This window comes from Camelus bactrianus, chromosome 11 (genome assembly GCF_048773025.1).
Source record: "Camelus bactrianus isolate YW-2024 breed Bactrian camel chromosome 11, ASM4877302v1, whole genome shotgun sequence".
In the NCBI taxonomy this organism is placed as follows: domain Eukaryota; kingdom Metazoa; phylum Chordata; class Mammalia; order Artiodactyla; family Camelidae; genus Camelus; species Camelus bactrianus.
The window spans coordinates 6,573,519-6,592,743 of NC_133549.1; the positions used below are offsets into that span (position 1 = coordinate 6,573,519).

Here is a 19,225-nt window from a genome sequence, read left to right on the forward strand (position 1 = left end):
TTGCATAAAGTCTACTGCTTTTAAAAAATAGATATGAATTGCAAGCTTTGATAACATGATTGTGAATAGTGATAAACTTGACAATATTGGTGCATAATATTGTGCAGTGACATCATGGCTAAAATCACTATTCACAACATGTGGTCCTTTTCAATTTTAATTTAAAGTAGAAGAACTCAATGTTTTTGTTTTTTTGTTTTTTTTTTGGAAAAGAAAGACTTATGGTTTCATCTTAGAAGATTGGGTTTCTTTACCTTTTTTTTTTGTCCTCCAACTCTTCTTAATATTGGTTTCTAATTTATATGTCCAGCTAATTCAGATCCACGGTGCTGCATTTTCTGCCTTTGTCATGGACCTGTCTTTCATTTTTCTCATGATCCATTTTTAGAAACGAGTTTTTCTCTACTTTCAAATATTGATGAAGAAACTGACCCTCTGTTAAATGACTCTGAGTGCGCAGGCTGAGGTGAAGCCTCTGTGTCCTTCCCACCAGTGAGCTGCACAAGGGCTGCAGACTCCTGGGCATCTTCTGCTGCCACCCTGCTCCCTAAAGCATGTTTGTGTTGTCTCCACAGAGGAGTATAAGGTATCAATAGTGACCCTCTGTGGTCCGTAGAATGCTTCCTGGAAGGACAAGGCAAGTTAGGAAGAACTAATAAGGAAGTTAGGAAGCAACGTGCTCCAAAAGTTCACAGCAGAAACATTAATAAGAAGAAAACCTTGTCAATGATCGTTTTTCTTCATCTTCTCTCTCTTCATTTTCCTTTATGTATTTGATTCAACCCACCTCCCTGCTATGGTGGTTTTTTCTTCTGAAGTCCCATGCCATTTTATTTATATTTCTATCATTTGAATTATTTAGGTATGCAATTTATCTGTTTCTACATATCTGTCTCTTATGTAGACTCCCAACATTTTAAGACCTTTGGACACATATACTTAAATATTTGAGTGAATAATTGAGGATCTTTTGTTGAAAAAGATGTAAATAAATAAAATATCTACTCAGCACATAAATGCAAGTATTTGAGTTTTGTGTGTGTGCTGAAACATCCCATGGACCATTTTAAAGGCTCAGTACCAAGTTTCAAAGATTACTCAACAGATTTATACAAACAGACAATTAACTTTAGTTGATGAATTCATGGAGATCACGATCAAGATGTCTGGGTGTGAACAGAGACTGGATCATTCTGGGTGCATCTTTGGAAAATCAAGGCCCTTATCTTTAGTAATATGAGTGATCAAGAGAGCGAATAGAGGGCTGATTTTAGAAAAGCTGTTTGGGCACAGAAAATCCTGGAGGAAAATATGGAAGGAGAGTTGGTAGAAACATGACAAACTTTTTGTGTAGAAATCCTAAAAATTGTATTTACATGATGGCTGAAAGAATTGTTACCTACTTTGGCTCCAAAAAAGAAAAAAAAAGGCGGGGGGGGGGGGGGTTGAGCAGCTTATGAATATGTAAAGTGTCCAAAAGAATTATAAAGGAAAATAGATTAAAATGAAAGGAATTTAGGATGGAACAATAAAATGAAGCAGAATGTATTTCAGAAGGACTAGCAGTTTTTAAAGGTAGTTGCAAATTTATCTCTCAGGTTGAAAGTAGAAAGGGAGAGGGAACAATTCTATATCATGCCATGTGTCCGTGAGATTAAAAGCAACAGTCTCAGAAGAACAACTTTTCTGGCCTCCTGTATCCAAAAGAAGTGTTTCTACTGGTTCTTAATAAAAGAGATTCTGTGGGATGAAATGCAAATACAGCATCATCACCCCATTTCCAAGCTTAGTCCCAGTGCTCTAACACATGTTTAATGGAGGTAATGCAGAAATTCTATAAGGGGCCAAGGGCATGTTTGATGGCATTCATCTCAACTTACTGCATGGTCAAGGGGAAAAAATGCTGTAGAACAGATCAGCCATGTCTCCTATAAATGGTTCTCCATGTTCAATTTCTTAAAAAATCAGCCCAAATTTCCCCCTTATATATGCAAGCTAAACCTCATGTGTGGCTATCCTTTGCTGGCAATGAGCAGCAGATCCATACTGTTAAATAATCAAATAAGCAGAATACAAGTTTGGCCCCCTTTAGGGAAATTACATGTTTAACCCCATCTTCGGAAGGATGTGGTATACCAGAATTACAGACCTCCACCATTTGTTAGGCAGCTAGTCATAAGTCATGCTGTTTAAATGAAATTTAATGAAGTCTCTTTCAATTAAATTGACTAGATTTGAATCAAATTAACGTGTACCATTAAAGAAGCTGTAGTTTAATAATTTTATGTAAGTGCATATTTCCTTAAAATGTAAAGTTTGTTCCCACATCAGCTCAGCTCTTCAGTCACAGCCTCCTCTGTGGTGGCCCACGTTCCCACTCATACACTTTGTCAGTGGCCCCAGCGCCATGGAGTTTGGGGAGGGGGCTGCTGTGAGTAGCGGCAGCGCTGACCTTGGTGTGCCCAGGGGGGCCTGGGGAGCCACGCTGGGCTGGATGGGCCTGGCTCCTGGAGAGGCTCCTCTGCCAGGGCCCTTGTCTCCCATTGTTCCGTAGTTGTCATGTACTTTTCTGTCCCTGGGGGTTGGGACTCTGGGATGGGAGTGGGGAAGGGAGGAGGGACTGCCCCAGCAGCTGCCACAGCCACTTTCACTTCAGGGACACTCCCTTTCCTCTCAGCTGCACCCCCTTGGAATCCCTGCTGCGTGGAAGCTATTTGGAGAAGAAAAGTAGCATCAGAGATCTCATGACCCCTGGCCAGAATTAGGATGTAAGGGGCCCTTCCTCTTAAGCTAACTATGGCTTACAGTGATTTGGTAAATTGCACCTTTATAAACAGAACTGAAGCCTTTATCTTTTCTTCCTACTTGAGACATTCAGAATTTGGAAACTCTTAGGTTCCTAGGAGACTTTCCAAGCAAATAAGGAAGGCCATTTCATGGCAGATGCGGGAACCTCAGGATATTTTGGAAAATGAGAAGAGAAAAGTGCACCTGGGTCTGCAGGCATTGCAGGTGGGGGCTGGCGGTGGGGCTTTCCTGGCCTTGGGAGGCCTTTCAAAAGTTCAGCTTGAGATCCCTTATAAGAAGTTCCAGCAAGGCCAAACTTAAAAAAGTGTCTTAAAACAAATCATTTTTTACAAAGTGGTGGATCTTCATGTAGATACTCTTTGCACTGAGCAATGTGTGAGAAGCCTGGAAAGTATGGGTTGAATTTTACTGTGACTGTGTGTTATACATGGGGTCCAAAGGGACATCAGTGTCTTGCAGTGAAGCCTTCCATGGGGCAGGATATGGTCTGAAAATGTGCTGATTGGTCCTCATTCTTCTGAATGTGTAACATATTTGCGTGAAGTTTTGTGACTGTGCTGTGTAGTGGGGCACAACTTGGTTTTCTCAGACACAGGTGGTGTTGTGTATACAGAGATATGGTGCATCGTCTCTGGAAAAAACATTGGGAACTTTGCAGCAAGTTGTGTGAATTTTTACAGCATCGCAGACACGTTCACCAGGTCATAGCATCCCTGGCACAATTTGGGGCAACCTTTGCTGAAAGTTGACACCATGGACAGGACAAGGAGAGGGAGATGACACTGTGGCAGACGAGCATGCGCAGGGGTGAGACTGGCTGTAGGAACGCAGGTTGTCCTCGTCATCATTGGAACAACACACACACACAGGTCCCTCAGTCAGTCATGATCTGCTCCAGGTGCAGGCACCGCTTGTCCAAATCCAGGCTGACGGCAGAGGCTTTGGGTGGGTGCACCCCTCACACTTGCACTTGCTGCAGTCCTGCCACCTGCAGGTGTGCAGCCCTGAATCTCCCTTGCTCAGCGGCTTAAGCTCACCTGGCTTGTGCTCTGATTTGGGCTGTGCCCTGATTATCCCAAGGAGGAGGATGATCTAAACCACCTCTGTGCAGAGGGGTTGCTTCTGGTGCTTGTCTTCATGCTGCTCTGAGACCCCGAGCTGACCACACTGATGGGCCTGGACAGAGAAGCCCACACAGAAGCCTGGGCCTGTGAGCCCTGGAGCCCCGGGACTGGTGGTGCTCAGGCAGTCCATGGAATCTCTTGTGTTTCTCCTGAGTGGAGGGCAAGGAGCAGGCTTGAGCTCCATCTGGGGACCACTGTAGTGCCCTCTGTGTCCTCATTGGTATTTTGGATGTCTCTGATCAGATCCAGAGACAGCATGCATAACTGCTAGGTGAGGGTGTCTCTGGGGTCAGGCTCCCCATGCTGCCTGCCACCATCAAGGGTGCCTACAACAGGGCTGGGACCCGCTGCCACTCTGAGCTCTGGCCTCCATCAGGCCATGTAAGTGTGGCCCCTCCAGCAGACTTACAGCATCTGAATTTGTGATTGTGGCTTTGCACCAACCTCTCTCCACTGGAGTCTCTTCTTTCTGCAATGTGCAAATAAACTCAGCCCCGATGCAGACTCCCTCCCCCACCATCCAAACTCTACTTCAGTCTGTCTTCTGGGCAATTGGCAGGATGAGATGAGAAAAGGAGAGGAAAGTCTGGAGCAAGTCCCCAGATGATGAACACTCTGCAGGGTTTGGGACTAAAGGCAGCACCTCTTCTAGAAGTGCACTGGGAGTATTTCCTCTTTTTTTCTCAGTGAGTTGGAGGCTGAAGAACCAATAGTGAGTCTCTTTTCCTGACAGATGAGCAAATGAAAAAAGAAAACCTTACAAAGTCCCTAAAACCAGGTGGCCAAGTTATGTGGCCATGTCAGAGTGAGGGGGTGCGGGGTGGCTGGCTGGGCCAGGTTGGGGGTGGGGGGCCTGGGCGCTGTGTGCTCCATCAGCCCCTCTCCTCACTTGTGCTGCAGTGCACAGCTCTTGGCAGTGCAGACTGGGTGTAAGATGGATTTGTTCAGATTCTGTGCCGCACATTAGAATGCTTAATCAGGTATGGGATGGGGTCATTTGGTTGACTCCTGACTATGGTAGGCCACGTGGTTTGGCCTCTTTATGTTGGGAACAAAGGAATCACTCCTTCCAACATTGGCCAAATTCCACCCAATATATGGGCTTTAGTAAGGACTGAACAGTGCCATCATCTTGTAATATTAAACAGCAGTGACTTGTTTGCCACTGACTGGACTCACTGATCAGGAATTTACTGGAGAGCCCCAGATGGAGCCCACTGGGCCTGCAGGTTAGCCTTTGGCCCTGGCTACCACCAGGATTGGTAGATGTGCCTTGGGTTTTCCTTGGGCACAAGGTCACTGATATGTGACATTACCACAGTAAAGTTTGCTAGCCTACCTTATATCCATACCGGATGGAGGATATCTGTTCTTAAGTGGTGTGATTATCTACTCAACTTCTTTGTCCCAAATATAAGATTGGAGAGTGTGACCCTGACTTAGAGGCCTTGGCTAACTTCACACGGAAAGCCCTGAATGATAATCAGCAGTTTTACAGTACTGAACATGGAGTTCCCCCTAATGTGGGAGGCAGATTTACACAACCAAGTGGCATCAGACACACTGATGGCTTCTCAGGGAGAAACTGGTGTGGCTATTCCCGCCACGTGCTGTGTTCACATCCCTGATGAATCTGGAAATGTCTCTACCCTTCTTGATGATGTGAAAAGCCAGATTCAGAATGTTGATGGTGCTGACACACACGGCCCTGAAGTTCTCTTTGATGTCCCTCACTGGTTTTCAAGTTTGTTTTCGATTCCTAAAGGCTGTGCTCTGTGTTTTCAGGGCTATTTCAACTATTGCTTATGCTCATCGATACTATTCCAGGTTTTATATGTTTTCTAGCTTACGGTGCACTGTGTTCCCTGCCTTTGTAAAACTACGGTGACGTCTCTAACACACCCCCCTGCTAAACAGCGTGAACACGTGCATTTTTCCATCAGAAAAACCCCAGAGGAAAGCCCAGTTCAGCAGGAAGCAGCTAGGAGAGAATGATGCCCGTTTCCTACTTTCCATAGATGTGGAAGGAATTAAGAGTGGGAAATACTGCCATCACTGACCACCTGGTATTTATAACTGCTTAAGTGTTCAAGGGTTTAGACGGCCTTCCTCATGCTCTGGCCCACAAGGGTTGGGCTGGAGAGGAGGGGGTGGTTGGGTGGTCTGCCCAGTCCCCTGGTGGTGCTGTGTGCTTTTGCCCCCAACACCTCAGAAAAGGCAACTGAGTTTCTATTTTCTGTATATTACTGTTCATAACCCACCCCAGCTGCACACACAGGCAACTGTTTGTAGTCTCTTGCGGTTTCTTTGTATTTCGTTACTTGAGGTGCAGGGACTGCAGCAAGAGGGCCCAGGTCTCAGCCTACTTCAGTCCTAGAAACATATATCAATCTGCATCTAAACTGCACAAGTTTTTCTCTAGAGCACTTTTCCATAGGCTCCCTTCCTAAATACCCTTTGTTGTAGGCACAACAATATTAGGAGATTCCCAAGGCTAGAGGTAAACATGCCCATAACAACATGCCTGATGGAAGTAAGAGCTGCTTCTGCAAAACAAGGACAACATTGCAACAATCTGTTACCCTGTATGCGGTCTCTATGGAAACTAGGGCCGCCCCTTGAACTCTTGAACTTTTACTGTAAAACCCCCTTCCTTCTATCCTTGGCAGGTTCACTGTCTTGGAGGCACTAGCCGGCTGTGAGCTCCTTTGCCTGGCAAAGAAATAAAACTCTTTTCTGCTTCATCCAAAAAAAAAAAAAAGTAGAACTTGTTAGAGACTGCGTCATTCATTTTCATAAGGTATAATTTGTATATGTTAAAGGGGTGGCTTATTTTCCATTCATTGCAGAACAGCCCATCCTCTTCATTTTTCTTGCTGTCCTCTCTGCAAATGTGAAACTCATCCAGGTACATTTTGTTTTGTAAGTCATAGGCTTATTTGTGGTGATGAAGAAATCATTTCTGAAACGTATTTGGAGTTGTTGGGGGGGCCCAGGCATTTTTGTGAGGGAACTTAAAAAAAAAAAAGAAATGGAACATTTAATGTTCTGTCAGGGCTGCTCGTTCTCTTACTTTGTGTCACAGTAATGTTTGTTCAAACCAGGCTTGTTTCCTGATTCTTAAGAAGGGAGAGTGGAGTTGGCAGATGTTGCCCTGTAAGGTCACCAGTTACTCTTTAAAAGCCACCATCCTGGTTAATGAATGGGACCCAGCTGCCGGCTCTGGAGTAGAAGGCAGTTCCCGAAAGTGCTCCTGGGCCCTGGGAGAGGAGAACGTGGGAGTCTGCATGAGGGGCGAGGATCCTGAGGATGCTGTAGAGCTGAGTGGGTTCCTCACACACTCTTGCCCACCTACTCCAGACCTGAGCCGTTACTCAAGCCAGCTTCCTGGTCATCGGCCCCCAGCATGCTCTCTTCTCTCTGCTTGTTCCACGTTTTGCAATTTCTCAATCTTATCTTTACTGTTTCTCTTTCCCTTCCTTTTCTTCCCTCTTTCTTACTTTTACTCTCTACTATCTTCTTTCTCCTCAACATTCATTTTTCTTTCTTCTCTGACTATTCTCATTAATTCCCCCCTTACTTTGTAGTACAGTTATTCTGTATGTTTCTTTCACCTTAAAATCTTGACCCTCTAGAACTCCTATAGTTCAGCTTCTGATTTTGAAGAGAATATTTTCATGTATAAGATTCTCCTAGATGTTGTAACACACTGATTCAAGGAAATAAGAAGTATAGTGAAAGGGATGGGGATGGGAAAATCAATTCAATTCAGGTCACACTGATTCAGAGGGAAATCCACTGTTTAGATGTCAGTGTTCAAAATATCGACTGATAAATCTTTCTAGTTCATTGTTCTGGTCAGCTTTACACATTCTTGTTCACCGTCAGAGTCCAGGAGTTTGCTTTTGGGGGCAGGTCACCAGGTCAAGGGCTGTTAGTGTTCCACCAGGGGACCCTGTGAGCTCCTCCTGCACTATCCACATAGAGAGGAGGAAGGGAACACTTTCTCATCAGTGCAAAGCCCCAGGGCCTTTTCTCAAGTCTATTGTACTTGGGAGGATTTGGAGGTGACTAAAAACAGCAGAAAATAAAAATGTTCCAGTCTGGACAGGATTTAATATTAACTCTTCCTAGCCCTGCTGTTAATGATCTTTCTTCCAAATTGGCTAACTCAGGTGTTAATTTCAGAGTCGAGATTTGTCAGTATAAGAGAAAAGAAGCCCTTTTACTTAACTCAGTGAAACAGTATTTGTCTGCGAAAGGGCTTGTATTTTAAGGCCACTTGCTAATTCTGTGCCACAGTGATGCCTGTTGGTGAGTGACTATTTCCTGGTCTTCTCGGTGATTTTTGTTCTGAAAGAGACTCAGAGCTCAGGTGGTGCCTGTGCCTTCTGTCTGATCCCTGCCCCTCCCTCCCTGCTCAGCTCGCTCTCTTCCTGGTGGCTCCCAATTCCGTGGTTGGAATCACTGGATCATTCTTTTGACCTCTCATTCCCTCCTACAAGTACGCAACAGATACTTTAAACATCTGCTGTGTGCCAGGCACTATTCTTGATGCTAGGGGTTCAATAAGGGGGAAAAAAATCTACAAAATCTCTGTCTTCATAGGATTTGATAAATAAATCAGCAAACAAGTGAATTGAGTTGTATTTCATTTGAGGAGCCACACTGTGAAGGAATCACCAGGGAATGGGGAGAGCTGGGGAGCTGGCGGGGCTGCTGCTGAATAGAGGGCCCAGGAGGACTGCACAGAGCCCGGAAGGAAGGGGGCAGGGAGCAGGGGTGTGCAGATGCCCCTGCTGCAGAGATCTGGTGCAGGGAGTGTGACTGGTGCATCCAAAGGCAGCAGGAAGGCCGTGCGGCTGGAGCAGAGGTGGTTAGAGAGGTCGGGGTGCGGGTGGACGAAAGAAGGCCCTTGGGCCCGTGTGGAGATGGTGCTTTAATCTACGTGAAGTGAAAACTTTCAACATAGTTTAACAATATACTGTATGATTTAAATAAGTGCCTCTTATTTTTCCTATACATTGTCACATACATCAACTAAAATTCTACTAAAGTGGAAATGTCTAAAGTGTCCCCAAGAGAGACTGCTGTGTCTCATCAGGTGTCTGGTCTGCGTGCCAGTTTGCGGTGGGGAGCAATGTGACAGGAGACAGACTCTAGTCTTCATCTGGCCCAGATGCTTGTGTTCTGGGCCTCTGGTCTCTCACTGCAAATGCCCAGGATGGACATGATGAGTCATTTTCAGACTGATCCACGCAGCCCTGGGGGTTCCTGGAGGCTCTGTTATGTTTTTGTTTTCAAACTACCATGCAAGCTTCACTTAGAAGAAAGTATCCTGAGTTTAAAAAAACCAAACCAAAATGTGGACTTGGGTGTCCTTTAGGTTTTCCAACATGAAGAATTTGCAGTCTTGTAGATTCTCAAATGACAAACTTAAAGGAGCAAAATCTCTTATTACTCAGTGCCTCTTGGTGAGTGTTCATTCTCTCTCATTAAAGTGGAAGGTGGATTGTCAAATAGTCAGATAAGACGTTCATCATTCCGTCCTTCAGGACTGGTGAGTTGGCTTCTATCATTGTACAAACTTAAGTGGCTAATATAAAAAGTGAATGTCTTTGCAGGTACTTCCTGGCCCCAAAACAAACTAGCAATTGAGGGAAATAACCATGATTGATGTGTAAAGAAGGGCATAGTGCTAATCTGATTTTAAAAATAACTGGTGACATTAGGGTTATATATTTTGTGTGTTAAATATGCAGAAAAGCAGTCTTGTCTTATAACATGGAGATATAACTGGGAGATAACCTGCATATTTTGGGTACTTATGGTTAAAAGATATATTTTAGTTAGTTTTGTTTTCTGATCAAAGAAATGAGAAAATTTGCTATTAAATATATTGTCTTCTTCCTTTCTAACCCAGAATCTCAATCTGCTGTTGTAGAAACTCTGAAAAAATAATCAGATGCTGTTCAGGAGGTAAGAAGATTTGATTAGGATGTCAGATCCCTTTCTCTCTTATTTGTCTTAAAATTGTGACAAAGTGATTTCCCTTTCCATCTGCCCGCTCGCTAGGCTGCCCTGTTTCTCAGCCTGCAGGGGAATCCAGGCAGGTGGAAGCGGATGCTTTCTTCTATTCAGACTTTGCCAAGAAAGTCAGCCTTGAGGTGGAACTGAATACAGGTGTCTCAGAATCTGTGTCGTTGTGTGTCCAGCCAAGGAGCTGAGCCCGCAGCAGCCACTCCAGTAGTGAGCAGCGGCCCCTCTGTGCAGGAGAATGTGCCTGATTGAGCTAACAGTCACATGGATAAGATGTTTTTAATGTGTTAGAGCTTTCCTAAAATCAAATAATATTCTTCAGTTGCTTTGGTTGGATAAAGCGTTAGTTTAATTTCCACAAAATTTTTTTATTCTGTTAATAAGGAGGCCAAATTTTATGACTTTCTTCCCTGCACAAATATGCACCTCCTACAATAATAGGAAACACTTATAATTGTGGTTAGCAATTGCTCTTTTGAGTATAAAATCATTTGCAAATTTTACTTACACATACTCCTACTATACTTTTGAAAATAACTTAGCATTTGAAATTGCGAATAAGAAGAATGTTTTCTGGAGTGTGGTCTAAGCAGAAAATGAAACAGTTTATTCCTGGGTTCCAGGCTCAGGTCTGTTTCTGGTTATTTTGTGATAACATACTCAGGCCATCTAGGGCATAGTGTTCATCTCTGTAAAATCAAATAGTTTGCTGATTTTTGAGACTTTTTCCAAATATAAAATGACGTCCCTCTTCAAGTGAAGCAGCCCTGCATCATACATGAAAGTTTGCTCCTCCTGGAGGAGAAATAAGACTATAACATTAGTTTAGAACTTCATTTCATATGTCCATTCCTGTGCTTTTCAGAAATATGGCTAGATTGGTCATTATCATAAGAGTAAAGATTTTCTTAAGGGTAATGTCATAAAACAGGTTTTCCCAGCTTCTTTTTTTAGAGCAGAAACCTACATCATGCTAGGGGACTTGGAGAGGCGTGGTGGGCTCAGCTGAATGTTCATTACTGTGTAATGATTAGCTGATAGTGAATATGATGAAGAAAAATAAAGAGCGGTAAAGAGAAATAAAGTGAGATATAATTAAGAAAAATATTTATAATATCTTTTCATTATTTTTGTGACACTTTTTCTAACATGACTAAGTTCTAATCTGAGCTAACGTATTAGATTTTTCTAGTTCTCATCTCCAGGCCATATCTTACTGAATTCTCTGTTATATATGATAATGCCAAAGAAAACCTGGACAAAAAGTATTCTACACAATCAACAATGATACAACACATACAACATTGCTCTATATATTAAGATTCCAGCTATAATAATTCAAGGTAGATACTCGTGTCTATCAAATTATAGTGATTTTCTATTTTTCTTAAGCTGCGAACCAATAATAAGCAGAAAACCTGATGAACTGGGTGATTTAAAAACAGCTGCTTTTACAGCTTGGAAATGCAATGGTGAAATAGATTGATTTAAATTTCACACCTTCTCATTTCCTTGTTGCCAGTGAATTGTCTGGAAGGTAGAAAATGTAATACACTAATTGGGAGGTGACAATATTTGGAAGTAATTGAGGTCAAGCACTCAGCAGTGATTCCACTTACTCTTGGAATCACTGACTCTTTGTCATAAGTTTACTTAGGGACTCGTTCTTTCTTTAGATGATGTTTGTCTGTGTCATAAGAGGCTGAATAACTGGCCATAAAATGGGTTCAGGAAAGCAGAATTAATTGCCAATCTTCTGTGCACCTATTCTTTTACTGTATTATCTTATGCAACACTTAGAATAATCCTTTAAAGTAATTATTATAATATTTAACTGATAAGAAAATGATGTTTACAGGATATCACTAGCTTAAGGTCAAAAAACTGATAAAAGGGTAAGAGCCAGGATTTGAACATAGATCTGTTTGACTTTATACCTCATGTTGTCTCCACTGTGATAAAAGTTATATGTTTACATGGGTCATTGCCCTGTGGCTGCTGAATACCGTCTCATGCCAAAATCATCAAAGGATGAGGTGACAAGTTTATGTTATTCTATTCTATTTATACCATTTATAAGAGTCTGATGTCAAGATGCTTCAGAGGCATAGAGAGAAACCGGTCAGGTCACCTGTCCATGTTTAAGTTTCATCAGAACTTTGCTGTGCTAACTCTGGCGCTTCATTACTGTTTAAGAAACCTGACAATTCTGTTTTTCCTGTAAAGCACCTTGCTTCTTAGTTGCTAGATGACAGTCTTTATCTCTGTAAATTGCCCCTGCAGAAGGAAATGGGGGTTTTAAGCCCATTTGCTCTGTGTGAATAATGAACGTGAGAGGTTTCAGTGACCTCCAGGGCTGCCTGCCCTCTCTGAGTTGTGATGCAACGCGAGACCCCAGGACTGCCGAGCCGGGGCGTGGAGCCCGGTGCCGGGCTCCCTCTGGGGTTTTCTTCAGATGCCAGTTCAGGCACCTGTTCTCTCAGTCTGAGCAGCACACTGATATTTGTTGACTGGGTTTTGACTTTGACTCTCTCATTGTAGTTAATAATTCTGAGAGCTCCATATCCCTGGAAGAAACATGACTCATAAAGCCTTTCCTCAGCTGAAAGGAGTCAAAGGCTGCAGTGATGCTCAGAGCAAACCCAGTCAGCACTCACACGAAGAGAGAGAACTACTGTTGCTCCTTGGGTGCTTTTACTGATGCACCTATGGAATTAGGAAGTTTTTAATTAAAATTATTTTCTTTACACCTCATTTATGGATTATTTTAATTTTAAATAATTTGCTCTGAAAATCTGCTGTGTCTAAAGAGTTATTTCATAAAACTGAAATAGGATTCTCAATTCTGTTTTTTATTCTTTGGCATTTGAAATACCATTTATAAACTGAAAATTCTTTTACATTTTTACAGTATATAAATATTGTAGCCAAATGTCATTCTCTAGAAAGTTTTGCTCCTACCTTAAAGATAAATATATGGTAGCAAAACTGGTTACCACCCAGTTTTTAATTTATTTTTTGCTTTTGAAATTACATATAAGATGTGTGCTTTCAAGTTTTTCCCTAAAACTCTTAGCATCTTTCTAATGTAAATGGACTAGTTGAAAGGTAAATAGAATAAAGTTTGATCTTTAAAAACTCTAGCTTTGGGGCAAGAATGGATAAGATCAAGCAATTTAAAGTTAGGTCTACCCACACATTATGATATTTATTAATTGTGAATAGCCACATCTATGACAAAGTGCTAGATAATTAAAAGAAATTAAATAAGATCAATACTCTCTTATCGCATATGTTGTACAGTTTATATGCAAATACATTCTCAAAGGTTAGAAAAATGCTTCTGATTTGAGGGGAGTGGCAAAATCCTATCTCATTCCAGTTTTAACCTCATTTGAAATCGGCTTTAAACTCTTACCCTGGGGTCCTGCTCTGCTCAGTCCCCCTGGGCCCTCTCAACCTCGCAGTGCCTAACTGGGCTGCAGACTTAATTGAGGGATTGAATATTCTTTTCTATTGGTGTTCCTTTTAAAGTATCTCCTATAGGGCTCTGTATACAACGACCCCTCAGTACAATGTATTATCAGTTTCAGAAACATCTTTATTTAGGAACAAATCAAGGAAACGCATGTGACTGATGAGAAGCAGCCTAGTCAGTGGTACTTGAGGGACTACTCACATGTGTCTTGGCAGAGACAGGTTCAAAGAGTAAAAAAAGAATTGTTCAGATCAAAAGAAAGGTGTGGGGAACACAATTCTGAAGAAAAGAAATGGAGACATGAAAACAAGTCACTTGAATTTTATTAGAATTTATTAGATATATCAAAATGTTGGAAAAATCATTGTTTAATGTTAAGTTCCTGCTAAACTCTAAGGCAAAAAAGGATATGAATTCACATAACTTAATTATAAAACCACAAAACCACAATTCACAAGACAAGCATACAGCTAAAATATAGACCAGAGTAAGAAACAGAGGGGTTCAAGAAGAGAGGCAAAGGCGTGGCTGAAGCCCCAAAACACGGTTACTCTTCCTTGAAGTTTACCTCAGACTCTGCTCATTCTTAGGTGCTTGATAAGCACTTTGGCTCAGTGAGTGTGGGGAGGGCGAGGTGTGGCTGGGGAGGGTGGGGCGAGGTGTGGCTGGGGAGGGTGGGGCGAGGTGTGGCTGGGGAGGGCAGAGACACAAGGACACCCTTGTGGAGGCACCAGTTTTGAAAATGGGTAACACTTTGGCAAAGTGTTCAATATAATGCATTAAGAAAGAGACAGGATTTTTCTGAAAAGTATTTATTTTATGGAAACTCTAAGAGAAAAAAATTAGACATTTTAGTGTTAGAAATAAAGAAATAAGAGAAACTATTCTGTCAATTTTAAGAATGAAAAGCAGCAGGCCCCTGGAAAGCAGCTACAACTTGAGATGAGAATATGAAAGAAGCATTAGAGGTCACACAACGTTTTTCTTTTCTCTGGGGCCATAGGGCTTACCGTGAAATGAAGCTGTGTGTTTGCTCTACAGAGCCTTAGAAGGTATGAAGTTCCTTTCCGTTGGGCAACGTTGGTAATGATCTGGGGAGAAAGGCAAATTGTTCAAGCAGCTGATCTAAATTGATAACTGGCCGATAAAGGTTCTTAGCTTATAAAGGATGTTTATCTTTTACTGAACTTTGTTGGACATCTGTTGATGTACTATGTGCAAGGTAGTTGTGATAGGTACAGAAGGAAATACAAAGAATTGTAAGGTCCTGGGCTTTTCTGTATATATGAAATGATTTGCTCGATGTAATGTGATTTTGTCAAGGTATTTAGTGTATGTTGCACTACAGAATTTAAAAAAAAAAAAGGGAACTGTTGAGAAATTGTAATTAAGGACAGCTTCTTAGGAAAGGTGCAACTTAGATCAAGTCCTCAAAGTCATCACTTCTGGACAGAAGGAGGGAAGAAGAGAGAGTATTGCAGATGGAGAAGAGAGTGAAGATATAGAAGTAGAAGTGAATGTGGTGTTGAGGCAGGGAAGACACTGACAGGTGCAAGGGTCCAGGGGACATGAGAGGCTGCTCACTCTGTTCCTCCAGCATCTCGGTCCCCCTCTGGTGCTCCTGCCTGTCCTGCCACCCCATAGCCCCACAGCCCTGTTTCAGCCCAGCCCCAGCCCAGCCTCAGCCGTGTCGGGTCACCACAGCTGTCTCCCAGCAGATCTCATCACTTCCAGTCCCAACCCCTCCTGATCTTTCCCCCACAGTCCTCCAGAACTTTCTTCCTGAAATTCAGATTTATTTGTATCTGATGTCTTCTCAGACCCATTTGATGACTGCTCATAGGGTCTGAGAGAAGAGTCAGACTCCGGAGTTTGATGTGCAAGGCTTTCCCTTGCCTTCCCTTGCCATTAGCCTTACCCCCTACTATTTCCTGCCTGTTTAGTTTGTTCTAGCCTTGAAAAGACAGTCAGGTTTTCTGAAAACTTTAGCATTCTTCCTGTCTGCCTTTTACATTTTTTTCTTCTGCACTCCTAGTGGCCTTTTTAATCCACTGAATTTCTGTTTCTTAATCTAAACTCATGTCAAACTTCACTCCCTCTTAGACACTTTCCCAGAGAGGCCTCAGTCTAGAGACTCCTTTTGATGTCTCTTCTGGGATCCCTACACTTGCCTTACTTTCCCATAATTGGTGCCTCATGCATGTCTCAGAGGCAGTAGGGCTCCTTAGAGCTAAGACTATCCATATTCTGTTTGCCCCTCCAGTATCTAACACAGTGTCTGACATTTCTGGGCAGATCAGAAAATGTTTAATGAATGAATAAACATACTGGAGACCACGCTGACTCAAGCAGAGGTGCTTACTGGGGAGAGGTGGAAATTTTGCTTATATTCACAACATAGTGATTGAGCATCGGGCTCTGAACCAGTGTGCCTGGGCACAAATCCCAGTTATTCCACTTTTAACTGGGGAACCTCAGCCATGCTTTTTATTCTCTATGCCTTAATTTCCTCATCTACAAACTGGGGATAATAATAACTCCTGTCTCATAGGTTTCTGTGAGATTTAAATACATTAGTTTTCATGAAGGGCTTAGAAGAGCTCCTGACACATGGTAGGTGCTCAAATTGTTAGATGATATTTTGTCATTATTATTGTCATGTCTGAGCAGTACTCTGGCTTCCAAAGTTGCTTTCTTAGTGCAGTAGATCCTCATCATTTAGAGATTCTGTATTTGCAAGCCTGACAACTAGCTAGAATTTATTTACAGCCCTGAAACCACTGCTTGCAGGCCCTTCACTTCATTTGCAGACATGCGCAAAGTGGCGAAAAACTGGCGTCACCTGGCGTGCGTCTTCCCCAGCCACGGTGGGATGAAGGAACACTCTGCCTTCTTGCTTCAGCTAATTCTGTAAATAAATGTCTTTTCTGCTGCCTATTTAGTGCCACATTTTCCACCTTTTTGTGCTTTCTGCTGAAGACTTTGCTATTTAAAATGCCCCCAAGCATAGGGCTGCAGTGCTGTTTAGTGTCCTAGGTGCAGGAGGGCTGTGGCGTGCCTTATAGGGAAAGTGTGTGTTACATACAATGTATACATTTAATACAATTTAAATATATTTATTATATTAAATAAGGTGACTTTAGAAAATGTTGTAGCTGGAGGCTTGTGGGAACTGGACACTTTTTCCCCAGAAGCAGCGGTTCAGTGCTCACTAATTCATTGTTCTCGGTGACTTCATAGAACATAACTGAATAAAGGGAGCTGACTGTCTCCCACAGAACCCTCACAGTAGCCCTTTGCAGTAGGCAGGGGAGGTAATTAGGGTATCCACTTTTTTACAGGCTATGAAAGACCTTATGAGCCAGGTAGAGAGTTTATAATGTTTTATGCTCAACATAAAAGCCATGAGTTTTTGAGCAAGGATGTACCATGATGAACTCATGTTTAAGGACCTTGTGAGAGAATGTCGTACTGATAAGAAGAGGGAGACTAGAACCAATCAGGAGGACCAGCTCCTAAAACTCTCAATTATGAAGTGGGGAGATTCTGAACTAAAGTGCTGATGTGATAAAGAAAAAGTAGCAGCCAAAGGCTGAACTAATGGATTTGGTAACCATATCTAGAGTATAAATTTAGGCTGTGGTTCTCAAAGTGTGGTCCCTGGAGGAACAGCATCAGCATCAATGCAAAATGCAAATTCCCAGGCCCTGCCCCAGGCCTACTGAACTGGAGACGCGGGGGGTGGGGCCCAGCAGTCTGTGTAAACAGCCCCTCCAGGGGATTCTGCTGCACATCAAGTTTAAGAGCTAATAAATTAGAAACATTAATCAAAGCTACTGCCAAGCCTTGAGAAAGTGCAAGGCAGAGAGGTGATATTTATTTATAGGATAAGATGCATTTTAAATATAAAGAAAAAGGAAAATAGTCAAATAGAAATATTATGTCAATTATTCCTCAATAAAAGATAAAATTTAACAAAATAGCAATGATAACTATGCAGTCACAATATGGAAGTGAAGTATTGTTGAGAGGGAAAAACTTGCAAATCTGCAGGACAGAGATGAGAGATTTAAGATGAAAAAATTGTTGAGCTCCTCTAGCACAGAGAGAGAGGATTGTGGGCTACGGACAGAGTCTTGGGAATTACTCAGGTTTGGTACTGTACTCCAAAAAAATTCAAAAGAGAGAAGAGAAAAGCAAATGGGGAGGAGAGAGTGTAAAATCATAGAAGCCAAGTGAGGAGAGGATTTTAAGAAGGAAGGAGTGAGAAATAGTTTCGCAGCCTTTACAAAGTCTAGGTTGGAGCTGTAGTGTTGGCAGTGTGAACACGAGGGTCACCAGGACAGCAGTTCCAGCCGAGTGGCAGCAGGGTCAGAAGGTACAGCTCTGCCCCTCTGAGTAACATTCCCAAGCCATTGCATTCGATTTTCTGTGAGCTTTGTTGTTTGGAACTTTAATGATGTTGGAGGCTAGTTGGGTTTTGACGCAGGGAGGCAGCTGGGAGGTGAGACACTAAGCTGTGTTGTTTGTGTGGATCATCAACGAAGGGAAGCTGTGACAGACTGTTTTTCTTCCTTGCACGAACTGGGACAGTTAAGGAATGTTTTGCTTTGGAGTATAGTGCAGGACCTTGCCACAACGCAGGTCATGGGAGAGAAAATTCAGAAGATGTGAGGGAACCAAAAAGACTGTTTATTTCCATTTTTTTCTGACTCCTTTCCTAAACATGCTGTTTATTACCTCCACTCTGGTCATTCACTAATGATGGTGACTTTAACCGTTCCATCAATCAAATTATCAACTACTGCCATAGGTGTTTAAAGTTACCCAGCCAGTTATGATTTCTGACTTATCCCTCTCCTCTCCACCTCACATTTCTCATCTAGGCAGTGAATGGTTCGGAAGTGATTTGTCATTTCCATTCCAGTTCAGAAATATTACAATTTCAATAGCTCATCATTTCCATTGTAAGGATTCCAGAAATGCTATTTTACTGCTCTGTGAGAAATGATTTTCCATAAAATGTTCTCATTTAAGGCATCCTGGGTATGTTTTTTACCAGTTACCATATGTACTGATATTCCCTTATTTCTTGAAATTCCTTTTCAAAGTTGAAATTTTTTTTTGAATTGCCAAGGAAAGTTTTATTTATTTTGTCCTTGTGATAATTTGAGTTTTTCCCAAGAATTTGTAGCTTTTTCTTTTTTAAGAATTTTACCTTTGAGACTTTTATTTTTATTTTTTAAACTTTTTTTTATTGATTTATAATCATTTTACAATGTTGTGTCAAATTCCAATGTAGAGCACAATTTTTCAGTTATACATGAAAATATATATATTCATTGTCACATTTTTTTCTCTGTGAGCCACCATAAGATCTTTTATATATTTCCCTGTGCTATACAGTATAATCTTGTTTATCTATTCTACATTTTGAAAGCAAGAATAAACAAATGGGACCTAATTAAACTTACAAGCTTCTGCATAGCAAAGGAAACCATAAGTAAAACAAAAAGACAACCTACAGAATGGGAGAAAATTTTTGCAAATGAAACTGACAAAGGCTTGATCTCCAGAATATATAAGCAGCTCATACGACTTAATAAGAAAAACAAACAACCCAATCCAAAAATGGGCAGAAGACTTAAATAAGCAATTCTCCAAGGAAGACATACAAATGATCAATAGGCACATGAAAAACTGCTCAATATCACTAATTATCAGAGAAATGCAAATCCTTTTCAAAAATTGAAATTTATTGTAATTTATTTCTGTG

The 19,225-nt window shown here is 41.8% G+C and overlaps 2 pseudogenes; one reads left to right on the forward strand and one right to left on the reverse strand.

Annotated features, from left to right (window-relative positions):
• The window catches only part of LOC105076666 (formin-2-like), a 79,047-nt pseudogene that overhangs the window by 50,204 nt on the left and 9,618 nt on the right, over positions 1-19,225 (forward strand).
• LOC141579055 (protein sprouty homolog 2-like) lies at positions 3,483-4,305 on the reverse strand (annotated as a pseudogene).